Source organism: Lemur catta, chromosome 6 (genome assembly GCF_020740605.2).
Source record: "Lemur catta isolate mLemCat1 chromosome 6, mLemCat1.pri, whole genome shotgun sequence".
In the NCBI taxonomy this organism is placed as follows: Eukaryota; Metazoa; Chordata; class Mammalia; order Primates; family Lemuridae; genus Lemur; species Lemur catta.
This window is the reverse complement of record NC_059133.1, coordinates 13,818,574-13,843,439: the sequence shown is the minus strand read 5'-3', so window position 1 is coordinate 13,843,439 and position 24,866 is coordinate 13,818,574. Positions and strand designations below refer to the sequence as shown.

The 24,866-nt window shown below is 49.3% G+C and overlaps 1 protein-coding gene and 1 non-coding gene across 3 annotated transcripts in view; both read left to right on the top strand.

Moving 5' to 3' along the window:
• The window catches only part of BTBD11 (BTB domain containing 11), a 281,678-nt gene that overhangs the window by 41,842 nt on the left and 214,970 nt on the right, over positions 1-24,866 (top strand). The gene's annotated exons all lie outside the window — the stretch shown is intronic.
• Positions 9,447-9,525, top strand: LOC123640916. The gene has a single exon (XR_006736144.1). It is a non-coding gene; the product is annotated as a small nucleolar RNA SNORD74 (small nucleolar RNA).

Below are 24,866 nucleotides of genomic sequence, written 5' to 3'. Positions count from 1 at the left end.
TGGTGTATGTTTGGTGGTCCAGCGCTGGTATTATCCACTACAGGTGCATGAAACCTGGTCAGTCAATTACAGCGGATGTCTACTGCAACCAGTTGGATGAAATGATGACGATGCTTGCGATTAAGCTGCCGAGATTGATCAATAGAGACAGGCCAATCCTCTTTCAAGACAATGCTCAACCACAAGTCACACAAACAATTCTGCTTGAACTACAGAGGCTAGACTTGGAAACTTTTTATCATCCACCATAGTCACGAGACCTTGCACCAACTGACTACCACTTCTTCCAGGCTTTGGACCACTTCTTACAAGGAAAAATATTCCATTCTCAACAAGCTGTGGAAATTGCCTTTTGCAATTTCATTGCCACTCGCTCTCCAGGCTTCTTCACTGCTGGCATAAACAAGTTACCTTTAAGATGGCAAAATGATGTTGACAGTTTAGTCGCATACTTTGATTAATTGTACTGCTTCTTGTTTGAGATATAATAAATTAAACTTTTGACTTGAAATCGGACATTTCATATTTAATGACTTAATAGCTGTGTGATCTTTGGCAAGTTACCCAACCCTTCTTTGCTTTAGTTTCTTTCCTGCAAAATGGGGGGGTAACAATAGCACCCCCATCATAGAGTTGTTATGGGGATTTGATGATTATTAGTTAGCATAAGCTAGGTTATGCTGCAGCAACAGACAAATCCCAAATCTCACAGGTTTAATGCAACCAAAGTGTATATCTCGCTCATGCAAATTTCTGTGAACATCTAGATAACTCCAGAGCAGTTGCCCTCCATGTGTTGCCTTAATGTTTTCCATGCTGCCTCAGTTTTATAGCCCCTTCATATCAGTGTGTTTCCGTTCTTGCTGCAACAGTGAAGACAGATTATGGAGAATTATGTACTGGCTCTCAAACGCTTCCAAAGACAATGACACAAATCACAAACCACAAATCACTGTTTACACTTCATTGGCCAAAGCAAGTTGCAATGCACGAATTCAAGGCGATGGAAAGGGCCCGGAAGCACAGGGAAACTAAGAATATTGACGAACAGCAGTATGTCTACCAGCATATGTACAGTGCTTATTAGAAAGAGTGCACATAGTAAGCATGAAATAAGTATTAACATAAGCTGTTGTTGCTAAAGGCTGACACTTTCAAAATATTATTTTAATTTTTATTGAAGCTGCTTTTTCTTTCTTTTAAAGATTTGATCTAAGGAATAACTCCCACCACCCAAAGAGGCCCAAATGGACTCCCCTGGGAGGTAGTGTGAGTCGCTCACTGTCACAGTGGTTGCTCCAGTGCTCCGGCACATAGTAGGTGGCACACATTTGGGAGGTAGCATTAGCAGTGTTTGAGAATGTGGACTTAGAGTCAGACAGACTTGAACTGCAGCCCAGAGCCAACACCTACTGATGTATAACCTTGACTAGGTTGCCTGACCTTTCTTAGACTCAGTGACTTCACAGTTAACCACATTACAGGGTTGCTGTGATAACTAAATAAGATATTAATAGATACAAAATGTTTGCAGAGCTTGATACAAAGTTAATGGATAGTAACTGTTATTTGTGTTGTGATGATGAGGATGATGGACAAATTTTCTGGAACCCTCAACTTGCTCCTCTGCAAAGTGGAAATGATAATACTTACCTTTTAGAGTTTTGGGGGTCCGAGGGAGTCACATACATGGACACTTAATATACAGAGTAGACATCAGAAAATAGGTCTTTTCATCTTCTCTCCACCTACTTCATAATTATGTCATATTTTGATCCTGATCCAGCTGTAGGAGAACATTTGGGATAGATACCTTCTTCAACTCCTCCTTGCTCTCAAGGTTGTTGAGGGTTGAATGAGGTGATGTAAACACCTACCGATGTGGGTACATAGTAGCTGCACAGTAAATATTGGTTTCTGTGACCCTCACCCTATTCCACCATGTCCTGCCCTCCCTAAAGTGCCATTCCCATGATGGGATGGAATTTTAGGCATCAGAGACTCAGAGGTTTTACGATGTTGGGCAAGTGCAACTAGGCACTACACAGATCATAGCAGACAACTGTGCCGCAGTGTATGACTCCACCTGCTGCAGTGAATGATGCTGCCTGAAGCAAACTGACCCCTCGCAGAACGAAAGGTTAGACTTCATGCACACCTGGGTAGCATTCATGGAATTTGACAGCCTCCAAAGAATGCTGGCAGCCAACAACCACCTCACACTGGGATCCACCAACAATTGGCTTAGGCACCCACAGGCACCTCTGGGAGCTAATAATTTGGCAGCTTCCAAAGGCAGCCAACAACCACCTCACACTGGGATCCACCAGCCATTGGCTTAGGCACCCACAGGTGCCCCTGGGAGCTGGTAAAGCCAGAATAGGGATCAGACATCATGAGAACACACCACCCATCCCTGATAACATTGCTACCATGAGCACCTTGCAGGCCACCCTCACTGTTCTAGAAGGCTTCTGGGAGTCTGCCACCTCCTCTCTGAAGCCTTTCCCCCCCGCTTCCCGGCTGGTTGGCCACCCCTTGCTTTGTGCCCCTGCTTGTCAATATCTTTCAGCACCTGACACCCTGGTACCAGCACACAGTAGGCAGTCAGCAGATGATTGCTGAATGAATAATTAAGGGCGGAAATCAGGGACCTTGAAAACAACTGTTTTCCAGAGAAATCATCTTTATATAAGCTCTTTGGATATAGGAATAGAAGAGTGAACATTTTGCTCCTCTTCTAATGTCTTTAAAAAAAAGGAAAAAGAGTAAAAAAGGAATGAAACCTAACACCAGGAAACAACTCTGTAGGATACCACTTGAGGCTGCAGAAAAGATGCAGGCTTGGGAGAAAAGTGCATGGAGATTGATTAGTCATGCCTGCTGGGTAGCGGGCTAGGAGGAGGGCAGCACCTAGGCCTGAGAGCCTTCATCTCTCCTCAGCCCTTAACTAGAGACAAAATTAGTGAAAATGCAGCTTTAAGAGTGAAGTATGGCCTTTTCTTCAACCTCTAATGGGGATATTTAGCAAATGTGTTTTACTATTAAAGTGAAAATGGGGTGGAAAATAGTCTTAATTTGATAATCCACGTTGAGTATATATTGGTACCCAATCAACAGAAAGTATTTTCTTTAATGTTTGAGAAGGCAAGTAACCCCCTTCATGTGAATTACTGATTATTCTTTCTTGCTAGGAAGGGATCTGAGAGCATCCTGGGGCCAGAGAAGAGGGTCGTTGCAGACTCGGGCTGCTAGGAGCACTCGACCGAGAGCCTGGCATCGCTCCTGCAGGTGCGGCCCGCGGAGGACTTGCGGGCTTGCCCACCTGGCCGTTCCAGCTGGCCATTTGCTCTCAGCTGAGGTCCTGTCAGGCAGCTAGAGGGCATTCCCCAGCTACTCCCCCAATAGTGGGGACGCAGGTGATCAAAGCCATTTGCTCAGAGTTGGCCACAGTTGGTGCAGCCCAGTTTTCGTCTCTCCCATCGAGCCACTTGCTGTGTTGAAGTTTCATCACCAGTGCAAGGCTTTCTCTTGCTTTAGTTCTTAATTTTTTTCTTCCTATGATCTCCACTCTCCTATAAGTACCCATCTAAGGTGTTTAATATGTGCTCTTGAATAGGTATATGTCTTTGTAAAACATGTACTGTTGCTTTGTGTGTGTGTTATTGATTTATAGAAACGATATTGTGTGAAAGAACTTATTCTGATCTTACCATTTTCACCCATGTTCTCACTGTGTTTTTAAGATCTTTCCATGTTGTTGGCTGCACATCTAGTTTATTGCTTCTGATAGCTGCATAGCTGAATCAATCAACGTAGGCTAAGTTATGTTGCAGTAACCACGCCACAATCTCACCAGCTTGATGTAATGTAGCTTTACTGCTTGGCCATCTTGCATGTCCATCGGGTCCATAGGAGCTTTGCTTTGGGGACTTAGGCTGATGGAGCTTCCAGCATTCACCACGGCAGGAAGAAGAGAAAGTGACAAATCACTCACTGGCTCTTAAAGGCTCTGTCCAGGAGGTGGCAAATAGCACACTGATTTTTAAAGCCTTCCGTCCAGCAGTGGCCAAAACAAATCATGTGGTTATTCCCAACTTCATAAGGGGTGGGAACTGCAATCCCACCATGAGTCTAGTGGAGGAAAAAACTGGAAATATTTGGTGAACAGTGTAGCGACTATCACATAGTAAGTAAGCACTCGTCATATTTTGTGTTGATCTATTCTTTAGTGATGGGCAACTAGTTGCTTCCAATTCCCCACTACCACGAACAATAATGCTGGCAAGAACATGCTTTTACTTGTCGTTTTATGGACTGGTGCACGATCTCTCTGGGCTCTGTACCCAGGAGGTGGGTTTTTTCGGTTGTAAGGTTCATACATACTTGGTTTCAATAATCAGTACCAAATGAGCATGTGAGCCTTCCCACTCATCCACATCTTCTCCAATACTCCATATTACTCAACATTCTCATTTTGCCAATGTTGAGTATAATGTGGAGTCTCACTGTTGCTTTCATTTTCATTTCTCTCATGACTAATGAATTTGCACATCTTTTCATCTACTTGTTAACCATTCTAGTTTACACTTCTGCGAACTGCCCATTCTGATTCACAGACCATTTTTCTATTGTGTTTTTTGTCATTTCCTGTTGATTTGCTGGAGTTACTTAATGTTGCTAGATCTTAATGCTTCGTTGGGTTTAGACATTGCAAATACCATTTTCCACTCTGCCACCTCTCTGTTAACTTTGTCCATAGTGTCTTTTGTTGAACAGAAGCCCTTAGTGTTGATGTAATCAAATCTACCAACTTGTTCCTTTTTGCTGCTTGGTTTGTGTTTTGGGGATTTTTATTTAAGAGGCCTTTCTATATCCTAAGTTCACAAAGACATCTCTCTTTCTTCTGTTAGCTTTGTAGTTTTCTTTTCACATTTAGTTTTTTTACCCACTTAGAGGCTAATTTTATATATGGCGTAAGGGAGGGATCCAAATTTATTTAGGGAGCCAGTTTTCTTGACATTATTATAGAATCATTCCTTTCCCCATTGTGTTGAGATGCAACCTTTCTCATAAATCAACTTCTTCTGAACATAGATTTGTTTCTGAGCTTCCTCTTCTGTTCTGAGCTCTCTGAACCATACTATTCAAAAATTAAAACAGAGTGAATTTTGTTTGGCAGGATTTGTCTGGTGTGTTCTGAGCAGGGGAGCCCCGATGACTTCCTGTAGCGCCAGGAGGTGGTGAGGCATAATGAAACAGACACGAAGCTGGGGGCAGATGAACCCAGCTCAGTCCTGGCTTCCCTGCCTACCGGCCATGTGAACGTGAATAATCTCTTCAACCTCTCCGAGCCTCCATTTCTCCATCTGTAAATGATAATATGTACCTCCTGGGATTTTTCCAAGAGTTAATTGCTAGAATATATGTAAAAGCATAGCTTTCAGTAAATGTTATTTTCCCTTTGATCACCGTCACCGGACAATGATTTTTAATGATGCTGTAAGCAGTTTTCCTCAGGTCTCACTAAGGGAGGTGCAAGTGAGGGACACGTTACCCCCTAATCCCCCAAATGTCATTGCCTCGTGTCCCTACCTGCTAATTCATTATTGCTACTCAGTTGTTTCTGGGTGTCTGCGCCCCATGGGGGCTCACGGAAGCTTCCCATCGCCTTTCCCTCTGACAGCACACCTCTGTGGGTACTGCTGAGGCCTCCACGGAACACGTGCTTTCTCCTCGTCCAAAGTCACCCAGTCAGTCCCCTGAGCTTGGCAACACAGGCCTGGCACACAGTAGGTGCTTAGCTGGGAGTGTTGGACGAGTCATCAGGGTGCTCCTCCTGCCTGTGCATTTCTGCACGTGGGCTTTAGGAACACGTAGTAATTCTGCCTGGCTCCCCTCTCAGCCCTTTCCCCTGACAAAATAAAAATAAAATCAAAATAAAGCAGGGTCTCTGGGCTGTGGGCTTGAGCACCGAGGCTTCGCAGCCAGGCTCTGGGACAGGTGGCCTGGGGGCCGCTTAGCCTGTGCTGCTGGAAATAGTTTGGTTTAAAGGCTGCACAGAGCTGGCTCTGTGAAGGTGCTTCTTTGGCTGCCTTCTTTGGCTGCCTTTCAAAAAAGAGATTTAAAAAAAAATTTTTTTTTTTTACTTTTGTGATTTAAGCTTTTGATCCCTTGGTTGTGGCTCTGTTCTCTCACCTTCTTTCCTGGCCTTGGAAGGCTGGTGGTCTAGGTGGGAGGACCCAGCAGTTACTGACTCAGCACACTGGCCAAGAAGGGCTGTCACCTGCCAAGAAGGGCGACCACCTCCTCCCGATATGGTGGTCCTCAGAGCGTGTTTATCTGGGGGGCATGGACCCCTTCTTCCCTCCTCCCCTCCTCCCTTCGGATTATGTTTCGGACTCGAGCCGGCACAGCAATCCAGAACCCTCTTCTCCCCTCTCCACTTTGTGATATTAATGAAGCAATTTCTTCTCTCTCTGGATTCTGGGACCTGTGTGCCCTGCCTTTGGCTTAATCCCAGCTCGTCTAGCAAGTAGGGAGATCATTCTGGAGCTGTGCTGTGTCAGAATGAGACTAAATCCCATCTCTGGGTTGTGTCTACCATGCCGACAGCAGTCTTCAAACAGCCGAAAGATGGGCTATGGACAGGATCCCAGAGGAAGGAGATTTAGGAAGTCTGGCCAAACCTGTTGCTAAATAGTCTCTTAAAGGAGGAGGCAGCAGCAGAAGGACGTCTCGCACTGTCTGTCCAGCCCCTGGGAAGGAAGGGTTTGACTGGCAGATCCCGTTCTAGAATGCAATTTCGCTGCTCTCCTGCTGGGCTCCTATGAAGCTCTGGGGGAGAGGAAGTGTGGGGATGGGTTGAGGAGGGGCCCTTAGCCCAGAGGCCCGGAGTTTGGCCCTGTGTCAGCCAGTTGCCTTCTGATTTTAAGCAGTAATGCCTCACTGAGTCTTTTGTAGTTATTCACTTGGTAGCAGAAAATTCCCTGCTTTATCCTCTTATTTCTTAAATACATAAATAAATGTATACTCAAGATAGATTATGAAATTGAGTTTTTTACTACTCCATTTCCACATTAATAGTGCAGTATACTTATTACATTTCTGTGTTAAACGTTAAGAGGAAGGACATAATTCACTCTTACAGCTAGCTACATTTCCATTTCCACTTCAGCTTGGGTGGCGAAGATACTTGGTACTTCTGCCCCATGGCTTCTTTGTTCATCGCAGACATAGGTAATTGAGCGCAACACTTTCTCTCACTGAGCTCAGATGGGACTTCAGAATCCTTCTCAACACTGTTCAAGGCAACCACTGCTGATCAGAATTAGCATGTGAGATGTAAGCTATTTGCTTTCCTGCCTTGTAAGTAGCCACCAAGTCATCTTTATAGTTCTTTGTTAATTACCTCTAATTGGTACTTTGTACCTTATAAAAAAGTACTTTGTACTTTGTACCTTCATAAAAAAGTGAAGATATATGTCTTTACTTTTTTGCCACTCTATAAGTGGCTTGAGAGAAGAATCTGTGTTTCATTCATCTTTGCATCATCCCAACTGTGCGCTATGCTCACCTTCAATACCTCTTCATTGGATCAGTGAATGACGACGTCTTCTCGTTAAGACTAAGGGGACAGTGTTGCAGTCGTATTCAGGATCAGCTTTAGGTCTTGCAGCTCCCTCCTCAGTGACACGTGTCATTATATATTCTCTGCCCTGAAATGAATGAAAGCCAACCAACAATTACCAAATAAAAGCTGACAGCACATTTAAGCCCATTTCCTGCCCAAAACCAGAACAAAGTGGGGACAATTTGTCTCATGTATATTTCATAATACAGGAAACTGCTTCCCCTGAGCCAAAATGCAACTCAACTTGACATCTTTCTCAGCTTCATTGCAGCAAGTGTGTGGCACTGAGAGGTTGGATACAACCTGTGTACTCAAGGCGTATGTGACCACGGGGGCCATACGATGTCACACAGTGGAATTGTCACAGTAACCCTGACCTCACCTACGACCATTCACTTCCATGCTCACTGTGCTCGGCCAGGTGGACCTCCTGCTACCCCTGAGGGTACCACGTACACCTGCCCAGGGCCCTGTCCCTCCTGTTGGGCAGCCACAGGTCCAACCCTTCATCTGCCTCTACTCTCTTCCCCAGTGTCCCCTTATGTCCTCCTGGCACCATCACTCTCTTTCCTCATTTTCTTAGTACTTGTAACCACTGGACCTCTAGACCGTTACTTCTTTTTTGTTCATTCTCTGTCTCCTGCCCTGGGACGTGCTCTCCAGGGACATTGTAGTTGCTGTCTCCCCAGTGCTCAGAGCAGGGTTTCTCAGCCTGAGCCCTGCGGCCATTCTGGACCGGGTGATTCTGTGTTGTGGGAGGACTGTCTGGTGCATCCTAAGGGGATGAGCAGCATCCCCAACCCGCCCATTAGATGCCTGTAGCACCCCCTGCCCCGAATCCTGGCAATCCCTGACAGTCAAGAATGTCTCCAGACATTGCCGAGTGTGCCCTGGGGAGGCCCAGAATCACCTCTGGTTGAGAACCACTGGCCTAGAACAACAGTTAGCACATAGTGAACTCAGATCTGTGACGAGAGAATGAATTAACTCTGCGTTGGTCGCATTCCTACTGTGTGCTAAGCACTGGCAAGCTTCTCTCCTACTTCCTGTTGCACCTGTGTGCAGAGGCCTGGGTGAGCCCGAGGGCCTGAGGTCTCCATGGAGGGAGGGCCCTGGAATCTGTGGCCCTGTCTTCCCCGCAGCGTGGGCAGGGCAGGGGGCTGGGGCAGCCACAGCCTCTCTCCTCAGTCTGCCTCCCGGAAGCCCTCCCCCTGCTTCATCAGAGCGCTTGCTTTTTCTCCCCTCTGCTCCTTTTCCAAATCGGAGGCTTTGAGGCCCGCTCGGTCCTTTCCTTTTCTACTTCCTACATCTTACGGCACCTGCCTGACTTCGCAGCAGACGCAGTTCCGGCTTCAGAACTGCCCTAGTTGTCTAACCTACATTTCCCACTTCCTGCTGGGAAGGATTTCTCCCCTGCCCTGCAGGGGTGGGTTTGAGGCCTTGCTCAATCCCCTCCCCTCCCCTCCCAGGTTGAGACCCTCCCCACACCAAGCCCAAGGGTGGCCTTTCAAATCTTTGCACTCTGGGGCCCGGGGAGGCACTTCCTCTGGGCGCTTTCATCCTTCTTGGCCTTTTCAAAAGGATTGTGTTCTCCTCTTCTCCTCGCAGCTCCACCCAGCCCGCTGGGACAGGGGTTTTTGTCTGCTCTGCCTGAAAGTGATGCTTTGTGTATGTACAGTGAACCCCGGGACAGCATTTGCTTTCTGGGCCCTGGCGGGGGAAGATGGGCTCGAGCTAGTGGCATCTTTGCTTACGGACCCTGAATCTTCTCGTGTTTTTTCCCCGCAGGCACCACCCAGCTGACACATTTAGACTGTTAGTCTTTGAGGAAGCCAGTGTTGGTAGGGACATCTGAGAGTGTCCATGAATGCCAACAGCTCTGATGGAAAAAAACAAACAAACCAAAATTTGATTCCCTCTATGGTGAATGATTTGATTATTCCTCATGCTCTGGTATCCAAACCCACCGGAGGTTTTGACTGTTTTCTCTCTTGGGCCCTGAGTGACGGCTTCGTGATGGAGGAGGTAGCTGGCTTTGGGGAAAGGTTCAGTCTTTTGGCCTCCTCTGGTCACATGACACACAGAGACACTCTTAGCTGCCTGGACTGAGGAACCTCCCTGAAATGAAAACACCACGGCTAAGTGTCAGGGGTTCCCTTTAGAATAATAGCAGTGACAACAGCAATAGCCTCTCCCTCCCTCCCCACCGTCCTGTCCCCAGCCGTCCCCTCCTGTCCTCTTGCCTGGCCGTATTTCCCTTCACAGGGCATGTGTTAGAAACATATTGGCTCTTTTGTTGTGCTCAACTCCAAGAGGGCCAGACGTTTTCTGTTTTGATCACCACTGTGTCCCCAGGACCTAGAACTGTTTCCGGCATGTAACTGTAGGCCCTGACTATATATCGGATGAGTGAATTTACATTTATACTGCAGACTTTGTGAGACTGAGAAACAGAAATACTACCGCCGTGGCCTGGCGTGAGGTTTTCTCCTTTGTCCTGGGTGTGCAGTAATGATCATAGCTGCCTCTGCGTGAGAGGTTACTGTGTGTCAGGTCCACATGTTGTTTTATTCAACCCTGCAATAGGCGGTGTGCCAGGTGCTGTCGGCGCCCATCGTACGGGTGCGGGGCCTGGAGGCGTCCAGGTAGATTCTCCATTTAAGCCCAGGCCCGTCTGACTCCACAGCCCCCTCTCACCACTGCTCTGTTTTCCTGGTCTTCAGTGGAGAAAAAGAGTCGGTGGCTGCCACCTGGCCTGGCTTGGACAGAGATGTACTGCCCCTCAATACCCCTTTCCCCACAGCGGTGTGGAGCACACTGCTGGCACAGCGCTCGGCTCAAGGCCCCCTTTGCAAATTGCCCCTGCTTGAGAGCGCTCCTGTGCCAAAGTTGCACCCCCTCCCTAGGCAGCCCGTGTCCAGTGACCGACTGACACGGGGAGACAAGAGCCCAGCCCCCACACACCACCTCAGGGCCACTCTGATCCGTCATCCCTGCTTTCTTGCACCCAGTAGACCGGGCTGAGGCCCCTGTTGAGACTGCATCACAACCCAGCTTCTCCCTCTGTTCAGTTCTGCTTCTCACCCTTGCTTGACACAGGGGTCGAGCCCAAGAGCACTTCCTTGAGAGTGTGTTTGTGTGCATGTGTGTATGTGTGTACCCCATATACACACCTCTCACGCCAATCTCCATCACCTCACTTATCTCTTGGGGAACTCAGCCTGCCTGCCTCATTGACATCCCCCCTGGATCCTCGTGGAAGTGTCTTGGGTCTTGGGGGGCCCCGTGTGCTGGAGGTGACCCCATGCTTGGAGGTGACTGTCAGGTGCAGACTCAGTGTACTTCCTCATTGTGGCTCTGCGTCTCGGTGTTGCCCGGTTAGGTGAGTAACTCTTTGCTGAGGCTGCCGTGAGCCCACACCGTGGTCTTGCACAGACGCCTGTTGAAGACTGGGTGGTTTGGGACTGAGAAAGGCAGCAATGGGGTTATTACCATTTCACAGCCCACGCGGGCGGAGGGAAGGCGGTGGGATGTGGCCAACTGTCATGAGTAGTCCACATCTTGGTTGTTGAGCGTTTAAGTCTGGTTGCCTCAGTGACAACCCCATCCTGGACTTCTTTTAATACCCTTCTGATTTCCAGAAGGACCACAGCACATACTTGCTCAAGAAGTGTGGGAAGAAGGTAAATGTATCAGCAGGCAGGGAAGCAAAAGGAACCAAATAAAGGGAGAAAGTAGGGACTATAATCTCCTTGTAGATCTCAGGGGACCCAGTGACTTGTAAATTTCTCAAATATTAGTGGAGCGCTCTCTCCATGCAAAGGCTGTGCCAGGGGCTGGAATATCAGGTGATTCAGCTGTGGTCCCTGTCCAGAAAATGCTGTGACTCAGCCTTGGGCATGTCCCTTAACCACTTTCTTTGGCTTGGCTTGTGTCACTTAAAGATTGGGAGGTGACGTGATTGCTCCATCCTTAGATCTCACCTGCTCATGTCTTTGGCTTCCCCCCTCTATGCCTCATTGAGTGTGACAGCACCACTACCACCCATTGCCATTGCTTCTTGAGCAGTTACCATACGCCAGGCCCTGTGCTTAAAGCAGTTTACGTATTTATAAATATGATTGTATTTAATCCTTCTAACAACTCTGTAAGGAAGGTGCTGTTACCATCCTGTTTTACAGATGAGGCTCTGAAGCTCTGGAAGGATAGGTGACTTGTCTAAGTTCTCAGCAAGGGGATCCTCACGGTGCCCTCCAGCAGGAGAAGCCCACCGTCCCATCCTTTCGGCTCCCACCTTGACACCTCAGCGTGTCCCCTAACAGGCCCTCGTGGCCCTTGAGCTTCCTGGTCCCGTCTCCACACACTGGCCGGTCTTCCTTATGTCCCATTTTCACATCCCTGTCCTGTAGGTTTGTTCATGCCCAAACCTACAACTGCTCTGGCTCCTTCTGCCTTTGCGAATGAGAATGGATCTTCTGTCACTTGTGAAAATGTCCCCCGATGGGTCTTTGGCTGCATGCCCTGCCCTGCGGACAGACATCGGGGTTCCCCAGGAGGCTGTAAAACAGGAGTCACTGGGATGTGAGAGCTGCTCCTGCCCTCAGAGCACAGAGCAGCAGACGGTGCCAGAAGAGTTTGAGAAGTCTGATTTAGGGTCCCAGCGGCAGGCAGTGTAGGGCGGTGGCTAAACACTGGAGCTGTCAAAGCTGCCATCCTGGGCTTCCCATCTACCTGCTGAGTGACCTTGGGCAAGTTACTGGACCTCTCTGAGCCTCTGTTTTCCCTTCTGTACAACCAAGATAATAACAGTCCCCAACCCCGCAGTCCCTGCCAGTGGGGTTGCTGGAAGAGTAGATGAGATGTGGCACTGAAAGGACTGGTTGCTCCACCTGGAGCAGGGTTAGGGCTCCATCAACGTAAACGCTGCCTGTCAGCATCGTTCTTGGTGTTACCATAAATTGAATTTCCCCCACCTTCCTTTCCTCTCTCACTCCCTTTTTTCGCTCCTCGGTATTAGTCATCACCCACTACCAGCAAAGCCTTGTGCTGAGGTGGTTGGAGACAGAGAGATGACAAAGACCGACTCAGCCTCGAAGGAGCTTCCAGAGCCTTCCAGGAGAATGAGCATCTGTGGAACAGGCTGCCGGGAAGCCTGGGCTCTGAGTCTCGCTCCCCGCCTAACTCTGGAGCAGGTTGATTTCTCTGAGCTCCTGTTCCTGGCCGGTGGGATTACTCACACTGACCCTCAGGACTCGCGGTGCTGTGTCTGGCTGCAGTCCAGAAGGGAGGCAGCCTACGGCCACCCACAGCCATCTGGCCACCTTACGGCGGGAACAGAATTCTCAGGTCCCTTGCAGCCCCGAGTGGCGCGACGCTGTGATTCATCTGTGACCCGTAAAGGACCTGCCCTGAACTCCTGGGTGCAGCACAACGGAGTAGGTTCTCAGCGCTTGGCAAATGAGTTCTGAACCGAGCGCTGGTAAACAGACCTGGTATTTATGAATGGGTGTCACTGGCCTGCTGTTTTGCATTTTATCACCAAAGATTATGGAAGATTGGGAGCTCTTATTTCAGAGAATGCTTTATGGTTTTCATTACTCTCCTGAATCTCTGCATAATACGCTGGGATTAGGGATGGAGTGCCTTTGTTTCTTTGTTTGCATTCTTTTCCTTGTGGGTAAACCCGTAAAATCAATAAAAGGCCAGCAATGAAAGCCCTGCCCACACCGGAACTTGGCTGCACGTCCCAACATGACTGAGTTGGTCCCTTCTTGGTCAGGGAACAGTGATGGGGTTCAGGATGAGTGAACTTGAATCTAGGTTTTTGTGCCTATGTAGACTCAAAGAGGCCCTTGGGGGTTTAGATCACACCCTGTGTTTACAGAAGGGGAAGCTGAGACCCAGAACTGGGAAGTGACCTGTCTGAGACTGGCTTACCTAGCATCTACCGAACCCCATGGCCTGAGTCATTAGACAAATTATTTTTAGGTGCCTGCTGTGTGTAATTAGATAGGATCAGGGAGCGGCCTTGTTTCTTTGTTTGCATTTTTCTTTTTAACACTGAGCCGAGCTGATATTCTGGCAAAATCGTCTCCAAAACAGGGTGCATGCACAAGTGTGCAGGATGGTGTACTAGGGGGCAAGAAGAACGTTCCAGAACATCTCTTCCTATTCATTTTCTTCTCATCCTTTCAGTATTTTTATACTTTGTGTATATTTTATGATGAACTATATAATATGGTAGTACAGAGGTATACTGTGTGTGTATATATTATGTTATATATGGTGTGTGTATATGTACATAATAGTATATTACATATTTAATTATAGATTAGACATAAGTAATCTATACTGGGGAGACTGCATAACAATATAGGGGTTTATGAGCAGAGAAGTCTGGAGACCATGGTTTAGTGGATGCACAGCCGTCCTGACCATTCTGTCCGCCACAGCCCCACCCCGTTACTCTCTTTTCCTCTACTCTGCCTTTGTCTTCTCATTCTCCCCAACATTTTATTGCATGTGTGTTTGCCTGTCGTCTGTCTCCCTCACCAGAAGGGCAGCTCTGCATGGGTGGAGTCTTTGGTTTGTCCACTGCTGTCTCCCCAGTGCCTAGAAGTGCAGGCTGGGCACATAGTGGCCGTGCTGCAGTGTTTGCTGGAACAGATGAACGGGTGTGGAGCCCCTGCAGACAGGGAGAGACACGTGCCACCAGGGCGGGCCATGGACAGGGTTAGGGCCGTGCAGGGTGATCTGGGGATGTCAAGGGGGTACCTGGCTGAGGCCTGAGGGGTCAGTGGAGGCTGCCTGAGGAGAGGCCACCTGAGCTGGCTCTTGGAGGGTGAGAAAGGAGTCGGCCAAGAAGGAGGAGTACTCCACGTGGGAGCAGCAGGGGCAAATGGCAGGGACAAGAGAGGGCAGAGGGGGCAGGGTCTCCCAGCAGGACACTGGGAGGATTAAACGGGTCATTTATGTAAGTCCCAACGATGGTTCCTGGCATGTAATAACTGCTCTATGAGTGTTATTTATTATAATTCATCCAAACTATTTACTGAGCCCCCTCCTGTTCTCCGGGCTGGGGATACAGTCATGACCAAATCCTACATAAACCATGCTGACATGGAGCTCACATTCCAATTAGAGGAGAAAAATAATAAATGTATTAACAAGAACAAATCAGCCAGCGATGAGACCAAGAAGAGAATTAGAGTAGGGATTGTGCAGAGGTGACCGGGGCTCCCTTAGGTTGGGCATTCCAGGAGGGCCCCCTGGAGGAGGTGACTTACTTGGAATGTGATGGAGTGTGTTCAGGGGCCCAAAAGAATCAGAGTGTGTGGTACATAGAGGGGAAAGGGCAGGGAGGCCAGGACTCAGTCACATGGGGCTTGTCTGTCAAGGGACGGGCTCAGGTGGAAAGCCACCAGAGGGTTTTATGCTGGAACATGGTGTGATTTGACTCCTTTTTGAAAGGTCCTTGTAGCCACTGCCTGGACTCATTGCAGGTCCCTGAGATGGAGAAGAAAATGGGCTTGCCTGTGTCCCCATTCTGCGTCCCTTCACGTTCTCAGTGGTCCTTTCACCCTCCATAGCTTCCAGTGCACTTGTGTTCTCCCCAACCTGTGCCGAGGCCCACTCTGAAGGCTAAGTTCCAAATGACGGCAATAGCTTGCTTCGTTCTTGGTTTTGGGGTTAGCCAGCATGCGAGAGCCACGTTTGGGGTGCAGATGCACTCCCAAAGGCGGGGCCTGTAGGCCCTACAGGTGTGGCTGGCCTGAGACCCCCACGTCAGCGTCTTCCATCCCCAGCTCTGACTTTAGCATTTGCCTCTGGTGCCAGCAGGTCACCAAGACACGCTGCCTGGAATGGAATCCTGCTTCCACTCTTGGGTGGCCGGGTGGTGACCTTGGGCAACTTCTTTAACCTCTTTAGGGCCTGGTTTTCTCCTCTGGAAAATGAGGATACCAATAGCAACTACCTCACGGAGTTCTAAGTGAGTTAACATTCATAAAGCCCTTGAAGTAGGGCCCAGCACATAGTAAGTGGTCCGTAAGTGTTCGCCGTGACTGTCGGTGTCATTTTCCTGCCTACTCAAGGGGAGAGGCGCCTGTTCTCGGCCTACCTTTCAGAGATGGCTGCAGGATTAATGAGATAATGACTGTCGACTGTTTGGAGCTTTGCAGAACAAAGGCACTGCATAAATACACATGATTATTATTGTCATCTTTATGCTTCGCCTGGGCAGGCCTATTGTGGTTGGCTGATTTATGGAAATGGCGTGTCCCTAGGTGATCTGCATTAGTGATAAGCAAATTTCAGACAGTTCAGATAATAACAGTGTCTTCCATCTGCTCAGGGTCTTTCATTCTGAAAGCTTCCAGGGCTGTGTAAGGTGGAACAGCGAGAGCGCGCCCATCCAAGCAGGGCTCCAGGCATCCAGCTGTGTGCGCCTGCATCTGGCCACCCAGCCAGTGATTAGCAGCGGGCCCAGGTGTGCCGGGCACGCTGGGCTACAGACCTGCACACCTGTGGTCCCTGCGGGAGTGAGAAGACAAGCGTACCCCTTGCAAAAACGGCAGTAGCTGAGAACTAACATGTCTGAGGTAGCTGCTGAGTGCCTAGTGATGTTCTGAAGACTTGCAATGTATCAAGGTGTGTGATTCTCAATGGCCAGGAGGCAGAAACCCATTTTACACATGAGGAAACAAGCCAGGTGTGCCTGTAATCCCAGGTACTTGGGAGGTTATGCAGGAGGATCCCTTGAAGAGTTGGAGTCCAACCTGGGCAACATAGCAAGACCCTGACTCAAGAAAAAAGAAAACAAAACAAAACAAAACAAGAAAACAAGTGAGGAAACAGAAAAGACTTGCTTAGGGTCATGTAGCTGGGAGGAGTGAAGCTGGGATTCCACCTCAACTCAGGCAGCCTGGAAGAGCCAACAGGATCCTTAACCAACACGTGAGCATTTCGGACGAGGAACAAGAAGCTTCCTCAAGTCCCAGTGGAGGGAAAGATACGCTGACTGGGCGCGGTGGCACTGGCCCAGGCTGGAGATCCTGGTTGGGTTTCCTGGGTTTCCACAGTGCATCTTGGGAGGTGGCTCAGGTTGGGTTTCCTGGAAGAAAGACGGTGAGAAATGCCTGCAGGAGCGTTACTGGGGGGTGCCCCTGGGGTCGACTCGGGATGCAGAACCGGACAGAGGGAGAAGCTGAGCTGCGGTGCACTCACAACAGAGGCCGCAGCCGATCCCACAGGGAGCTCTGAAGGGGGAATAGCCCTTCGGAGTTGTCCCCAGTTCAGACGAGGGCGCCAAGCCTTTGTCTAGTCATTGCACACAGCTGCCCCAGGCAGAGTGTGACCTTGGGCGAGGTTTCCCTTAGTCTGAGCAGTTCCTGGGAAGAGACTCGGTGGCTGGGGACAGAGTGCCTTGAACCTGCAGGTGGGGCTTGCGAGGAGGCAGTGCTGACTCTGACAGCTTCTTTTGAATCACTGTGGAGTCACTGTGGAATCAGAGGTCATAAGCAGAAACCAGGGCGAAGCTTGGACTTTCTCTCTTTCTCAGCCCCTACACTCGCGTTGTGTCGCTTTTCCTTCGTGTACCTGCTGCCTGCCTCCACTTCCCCCACTCCACGGTGGGCTTGGCTCTCCCTGGACTGGATGGGGGCTCTGATGCCCACTCACGGGGGGTGGGAATAAGCCTACCTTCCTCCTTCCTGGAGGGCAGTCATTCATTCATTCATGCATTTTATTGTTCACTCATTGGAGTTACATATCAGAGAAGTGCCAGGTGCTGGGGATGTAGCCAGGAGAAGGTGACAAGGATGGGCTCTGTCCTCGTGGAGTCTGCCTTCTGTGGGCCAGACAGACAGGAGACAAGTCCCCACACGGAGTAATCTCAGGAGCGACGAGTACAGTGGCGGAAATAAAGCAGAGTGTTGGGGTAGGGACCGAGAGCCTCCCAGGGACAAGAACGAGCCGATGACTTACACATTCTGGCACCCCCTACTTGGAGCCGTGCCTGGTGCAGTCTCCCAGTACATGACAAATATTAATTATTTGAACATAACTGAATGACAGGCTGGCCTAATTGTCATCGTCAGGGTTGGGGAGCCTGTCCTTCCTTCCTGCCGGCTGGGGTGGGGTTCTGAGAAGCCCGAGGTGTGGTGCCCGCTGACTCAGCGGAGCTCTGCCTGGCAGGGCTGCGATGTTCCCTGGAAAGCCTCCCGCCTAAGTCCTTGCCCAGGCCCCCCAGAGGTGCCAGTCAGAGCAGCGCTGGCAGTGTGACAGCTCACGGGGCCCGATGGCTACGTGCACCCTCTGCAAGCGCCGGCTGAGGTTGGGCAATCGTGTGAGAACGGGCGTTCTCTGGCCTTTCTTGCTCTGCGCTGGCCTGGAGGGCCTGGTAAGGCAGCCCTGCCCCCACCCTCCTGCTGCCCTCCCTGACATGCCCAGCCTGGCCTGAGCCAGGGCCACAGCAGGCCTGAAGGGGGACCCTGGGGCTGTGAGGACTCTGGAGTTTCACGAGACCAGGGTTTGAGTGAAAACTCCGAGTTCTGGTCCTGGTGTGTGACCTTGACCAAGTGTTCTCTGGCTTTTAGTTCCTCATCTGTAAAAAACGAGGCTTTGCCGTGCTTACCTTCTCCCCAGCTCACAAGAGTGCACTCTCCTGCCTCAGGGCCTTTGCACAGGCTCTTCCCCCTGCTGGAATGTTCTTCCCCAGCCCTTTCCCTTTCACCCAGCTGACTCCATCCCTCCTTCGGGTCTCAGCCAATCATCGCACCTGCCTAACCAGGTTAGTTCCCCATTATCCACTCTCTTACCTACAGAGGGCTCTATTCTGTCCCTTTGCTTTTGGTCAGTTGTCAGTGATGTTTGTTTGTGGGATCCTTGACCAGTGACCGTCTTTACATGCCCCAACGAGGGCAGGCACCTGCTGTCTTGTCTGCAGCTGTCTCCTTAGCACACAGCACAGAGCTTGGCATAGAGTAGATGTCCATCAATACAATTTTATTGCAGAGTGATTATTCAAATGAGATTACAAAGAAAAAGGCCCTGTATGAAAGTAAAGCAGGACACAGAAGGGAGGTGTGTTATTACCAGTGTGATAAAAACATTGGCCTGAGGGACACAAATCAGGATCTTCAGGGATTTGAGTGACTTTTCTAGGACCTAAAAGAGGACTAGCTGGGCTCTGTCCTGGGTTGGCCTGTGCCTAGCCAGCCAACAATACTGACCGATCGTTCCCTCGGCCTTGGTTATAATAAGAGCAGCCCGGGTAGGCGTTCTGGCAGATGGGTCTCGCTCAGCTGTTCCCCGCTATGTCCTTTTACTGCAGCTGCCACATGCAGCTTTCTAATTGTGTCATGTCATGGTGACATCCTTGGTGTGTCACAGCGGCCTGGGCTTCCCAGGTGGGAGGCTGAGAAGTCAAAGGAAATGAAGAGTGTGTGTGTGTGTGTGTGTGTGTGTGTGTGTGTGCATGCGTGCGTGCATACGTGTGCTTGCAGAGGGGAGGGTGTGGCTGAGACAAGCAGCTAAGTTCTAAACCCACTTTAACATTCACACCTGAGCCTGCTCCCGGAGGTGGGTCTCTCCTGCCCCTGTTGATATGAGGCAGTCTCTGTCCTTGATCAGTCTGTCCCTAAGCCAGTGAGTGCTTATTTGTGGAGGAGCTACTCTGTGTCGGGTGCTGGGCTAGGTGCTGAGGACTGAGTGGTGGCAATCCAGGCAGTGTCTTTGCCAGCTTGTAGGTGACCGTTCAGTGGGGAAGGCAGATGGTAAATAAATCACCAGATGCAATAATGATATGGTAACAAGTGTTCCAGGTGCTGCAAAGAAGGGGGACAGGCAGGGGAGGTGTCTCATGTTGGAGTACATTCATTCATTTGTTCCACAGTATCTTGAAGCCTCTGCTCTGTGCCGGGCAGTGTGCAAGGTTAGGTGCATCTCCTCCTGCAACCTTCTTAGACCACCAGGCCACAGTCATGACTCTTTCCTCCAAACAGCCCATGACACCTGCCCCTCCCATCTGGGACTTGGAAGTTTTTAACTTGTGCAATTCGTTTAAATTTAGCACCGATAGAAATACACGTCTCATACGGGAGCTCTGTTGCCTTTTTGATGAGTTTGGTGCTTATTCCACCAAATAGTTTGAGGAGTCCTCCCTACTCTTCCTCCTCGTCCCTCCTCATATTCCCCTCTCTTCTGCCTCCCCCATTTCTTCTCCTCCTGTTCATCTTCCTTTTCCTCCTCCTGCCCTTTCTCCTACCCTTTCTTTCTCTCTCCTCCCTCTTCCTCCTCCCTCCTGCTGGAGGCCTGGCTCAGCTGTCCCTGAGCCCTTGAAGGCCCGTGCAGGGACTGGGGAGTGGCATCTGTGCAGCTCCAGCGGGGCTCCCTTGTTGGGGGTTCCTTGTCTCACTGACCTTCATATTCTGAGTTGCCCCAGGGCTCTGCTAATAGAGGTCAAGTGCTTGTATGGTGCCCGGCGCATAGTAGGCACTCAGAAACAAATGGTGAACATGCCCGTGTTGGTGATGATGGTGATGGTTATTAGGGGCCAAGCTTTCCTCTTTAATTTTTCTGTGGATACAATAATTTAACAAAGATCAAATGGGTTTGCTCGGATTTTGTGTTCTGTATTCCTTGGAGGAAAAGCATCGTGTTTACATTTTTTCTATTTTAGAGTAAATCAACATTTAAAAATCAGAGTTCAACTTTTTAAATTTCATTTTTCAAAGAAACGTATATGAGCTGTAGGTGAGTGTTAACCTGTAGTCATTGGGACTGCACCTCTGTACTTCAAAGAACACAAGCTTATTTTTAATATTTGGGGTTGGAAAATGGAGCCAGAGGCTGTGGGAATCACCTGAACAAATTTGCAGCAATATTTGATAAATTTTTAAAAATTAAACAAAAACTCTTTGAAGAAGCTGCATTACTCAGGCTTTAGCCACTTAACTCTTCCAGTCTCTCCTCCATAATAGCTAAAAACTTTTAATACTTATCACTAGGCATTTTACATCCTTTATCTCATTTAAGCTCAGAACAACTCTATCATCCCATTTTACAGACAAGAACACCAAGGTATTAGCAGAAATATTCCCCAAGGATCACACAGCTTATAAATGACAGAGCCAGGCAATCTAGCACACTTCCCCATAGTGGTATTCTGCCCCCCAGTGAGAACCTGTTTAGATTGAAGATTCTGAAACCGACATGGCAACTCAAACTCCTGGGTTAGGCCTCCTACAACACTCCTATCCAGAGTTACTCTTTTGGTTACTAATTGCTGCAGAACAAACCACCCCAAACATAGTGACTTAAAACAACAACCATCTTATCTCTCAGAATTCTGGGTGTAGGCTGAGCTCAGCTGGGTGGTTCTTCTGCTCCAATGATGTCAGCTGAGGCTGCAGTCAGCTGGAGGCTCTGTTGGAGTGGGACATCTAGGATGGATCACTGACATGTCTGATGCCTTGGTGGGAGATGGTTGCAAGTCTGAGGTCAAGTGGGATTCTGGGACGCCTGTGGGGAGGGGTGTCTGTCTGTCCTCCTTCCCTGGTAGAGGGCTACTTCCTCTTCCAAAGCCTTTACTTCCTCTTCCAAAGCCTTTCCATTATGTCTCTCCATGTGTTTTCTCTGCATGGTCTTTCCAGCATGGTAACTAGACTTCTCACATGGTATTCAGGGCTTCCAGAACTCAGAAGCAACAGCTTCCAAGCCTTATTCTTTGGTCAAAGTCCTGTGTAGATTCAGGGTGGGAGGAGATTAATAAGGGCCTGGCACTGAGAGGGGTGGTCCAGCTACCACAGTGAGACTTCTGCTTCCACACAGCTCAGGGCAATGAACCTATGAGGAGTTTTAAAAGTACCTACTGTGTGGTTTACCTATAGTATATCTTATTTAAAACTCGCACCAACCCAGGGAGGTAGATATTATTATTTCCCTTTTATGGACAAGAGAACCACCTCAGAGACTAAATAATTTGCCCAAGGCCACCCAGCCTGGAGTAGGGGATCCTGGGTTCTGACTGAGGGTAGCCTGACTGCAAAGCCTACGTTGTTCCCTCTCCAGCACCCCCAACTTTCCATCAAACCTTATTAGATGAGTCAACAAATACTCGCTGAGGTATTAGGATGTACCTGGTCCTAGGGGGAGGTAAGAGGTGGTACCGGTTCAGGTTCTGCCCTTAGAGAGCTTAGAGTTTCTGCAGGCATAGGACAGGTCAACAGGAAAAGGTAAAACCAACAATACTGGTTAGTGCTGACATGGTCCTTCTGAGGATGGAGGAGGAGGCCACGGACTGACGACCTTGGAGGCTGCTTCTCAGAGGAATTGGGACTGAAAAAGAGATTCGGAGTTGGAGAAAGGTCTAAGAGGCCTGGGATGGTAATAGTTGAACTTACATAAAACATACTATGTGCTTCACAGGGGTATAAGCACTTTACATGAATGAATTCATTTAACCCTCAAGCAGTCCAGTGAGCTGGGTACCATCATTATTGCCACTTTACAGATGAGGAAACGGGCACAGAGAGGTTAGGCAACTTACCCAAATTCACACAGCTTGAAAAGTCATGGAACTGGATTCAGATTCTAGTTGTGTGCATTCTGGCACCACAGTCGGTGTTGTGGTCATCAAGCTTTACCACATCTTGTAAGGGAGGCTGATTGTTGGGGTGGGGGGCTTTTGGGGGAGAGAGTAAGTAAACCAGTTTGGCCAAAACATGGCATGCTGTAGAGGGAACAGGCATAGCAATGACTAGCACATAAATAGTGCCACTGTGACAGTTTATCATTCTAGGTCCTCCTCACCTTCTGTCCCCGGTAAAGGCATTGTGGTCCCAGTTTTACAGGTAGAGCCTCCAAGACTTAGACAGGCCAAATAACTTGCCCAAGGTACACATGTGGACCCCAAACCCTTAACCTACATCTTCTCTGTCCAAGCCCTGCCTCTTTCTTTCATATAAAGAGAAAATAACCTAATTTGAGGGTCCAAACTGCAGAAAGTCTTGACTTTAAATCTCGGGAACTCCAAAGTGTATGTTGGTGGTGGCTCTTGTCCAGGGGTTCTTAGCCCAGGGTCTAGAGATCCACTTCATGGAAGCCTCTGGTCCCCCTGCAAGTCTGTGATGGGCGTGTGTGTGTGTGTACGTGTATGTGTGTGTGTGCGCACACACATGTGTGTTTTCTAGGAAGAGTGTCCATAGCATTTGACAGTTTGTCAGAAACACTTGTGACCAACAAAGGGTACTTGGCTTCTGGAACTGGATTTTCTGACTTCAGATATGGGTTCTGCCACTTGTTAGCTGTGTGATTCTAGGCAAGTTACTCAGCCTCTCTGAGCTCTGGTTTTGGCACCTGCAGACGGGACTGGCAGTACCAACCCCACGGGCTGGTTGTGAGTGAATGGATGCTGTCTAGCACTATACATAGCACACAGTAAGTGATTAATAAATGCCAGCCATGACATTTATACGTCTCTGCCTTCCTGGGCTTATGGCAGGCAGGGGTCCCTACGTAGGTTAACTTCTTTGGACTTTCCTGCTCTCTGAGCCTGGAAGTAGAGCCCAGTGCTCTGGCATTTTCTGTCCTTCCTTTGTGGGAAACTTCTCCTAACTGTTCCTGAGGATCTGACCTGGGCCCCTTTGAGAGAGGTGGTTAAAACCCTTACTGTGGCCCACAGTCACTGTGTGATCTGTCTCCTGCCTCACCTCCCTGGGCTCTGCCCCTCATTCTCTCTTCCCTGGCCACAAGGGCCGTCTCATTCTGTGTATGGGCCAAGCTCTTTCTCATCACTGAGCCTTCGTTCGTTATTATTCCTGAGCGGGACCCTCTTTTCTCCCGTCTCTTTGACAGCCTAATCCTCCGTGTCAACCTCAGTCTCTCAGAGGGGCCATCCTTGACCAAACTCCATCTCTGTCCTTCTCTTCCATAGGACTCTGGGTTTCCATAGCTACCATCTAAATTTGCAATTAATGCTGGTCTCTGCTACAAGACTGTAAGCTCCATGCGGTCAGGAATCACACCCCTTGATGAACCAAGCCCAGTGTTGGGCACATAGTTGGCACTTAATACGTGTTCAGTAAAGTGAAGTGAAAAGGTTGTATTCCTAGAGACAGGGTAAATTCTTCCTGAGCGTATTAGAAAGAGATTCTCTGACTTGGGGAAGTTCTGCTGCCCTGTGGGAGGTGCTTCTTACAGACTCACAGTGGACACACGCTAGAGGCCGAGGGAGACGATGGCCGGGGAGTTGCGAGGCGGGCTGGCTCTTGCGGATGTGGTCTCAGAACGGGAGGAACCGCCGCTGGCAAGGTGAAGGGAGGAGGCAGGTGCCCAGGCCGTGCCCAGCCCAGGGCCTCTGTAGCTGCCATTGAGGAAGCTGGTGATTTGTACGTAGGTGACTCAGGAACTGCTTCCTTCAGGGGCCCTGGGGGTGGCAGGGATGGGAGCTCTGCTCTGCAAACTGCAATCATCACCTCTCATCTTAAAAATAAATCTTTTGTGGTTTTCTAATGAGGTCACAGGAAGAATTGCTCTGTGCTTTCTAGTAGGAAGGCTGAGCTGGGCAGGGAATGTGATCTCTGGGTCTCGTTTCATGTTTCAGACAGAGGCTCTTTGGGGTGGGGTGGTGCCAGGGAGAGCCGGGGACATGCAAATCCATAGGCAGCCAAAGCGCTTCGACTCCCTGCACAGAGCTGCAGCCATGAGACAGAGAGCTCCTGGTAACTGACAGGGCCTGAGCCACTTGCAGCAGCGACCCAACAGCACTGACCGTGGCCAGGCACCATGTGATGCCCTCCACAGAGGTGACGTCATTTAAGCCTCACCACAGTCCACCCCAATTTACAGAAGCACACCTGTCATGGTGCTTGGGTCATAGCAGGCTCTCAGTAAATGTTTGTTGAATGAATGATAAAACCAAGGCACAGAGAGATAAACTAACTTAAGATTGCACAGCAAGCAGGACCTGGATTCCCACCCACGACCACCTGACTCCAAAAGCCAGAGTCCTTAACCGTTGCTCCATTAGTGAACATCCACACTGATGCTTCTTGAAGCCTCACCAATCACCCCCAAATTGAGGTTTCTCCAAACAATGCGTATACATCATCTCACAAAATTCTTCCAGGAGTTCTTGGAGGTTGCCCCTATTGGCCCATTTTTCAGAGAGGGAAACTAAGGCCTAGAGAGGATAATCAACTTACCCAAGGTCACAGAATAGTAGGCAAAAGAA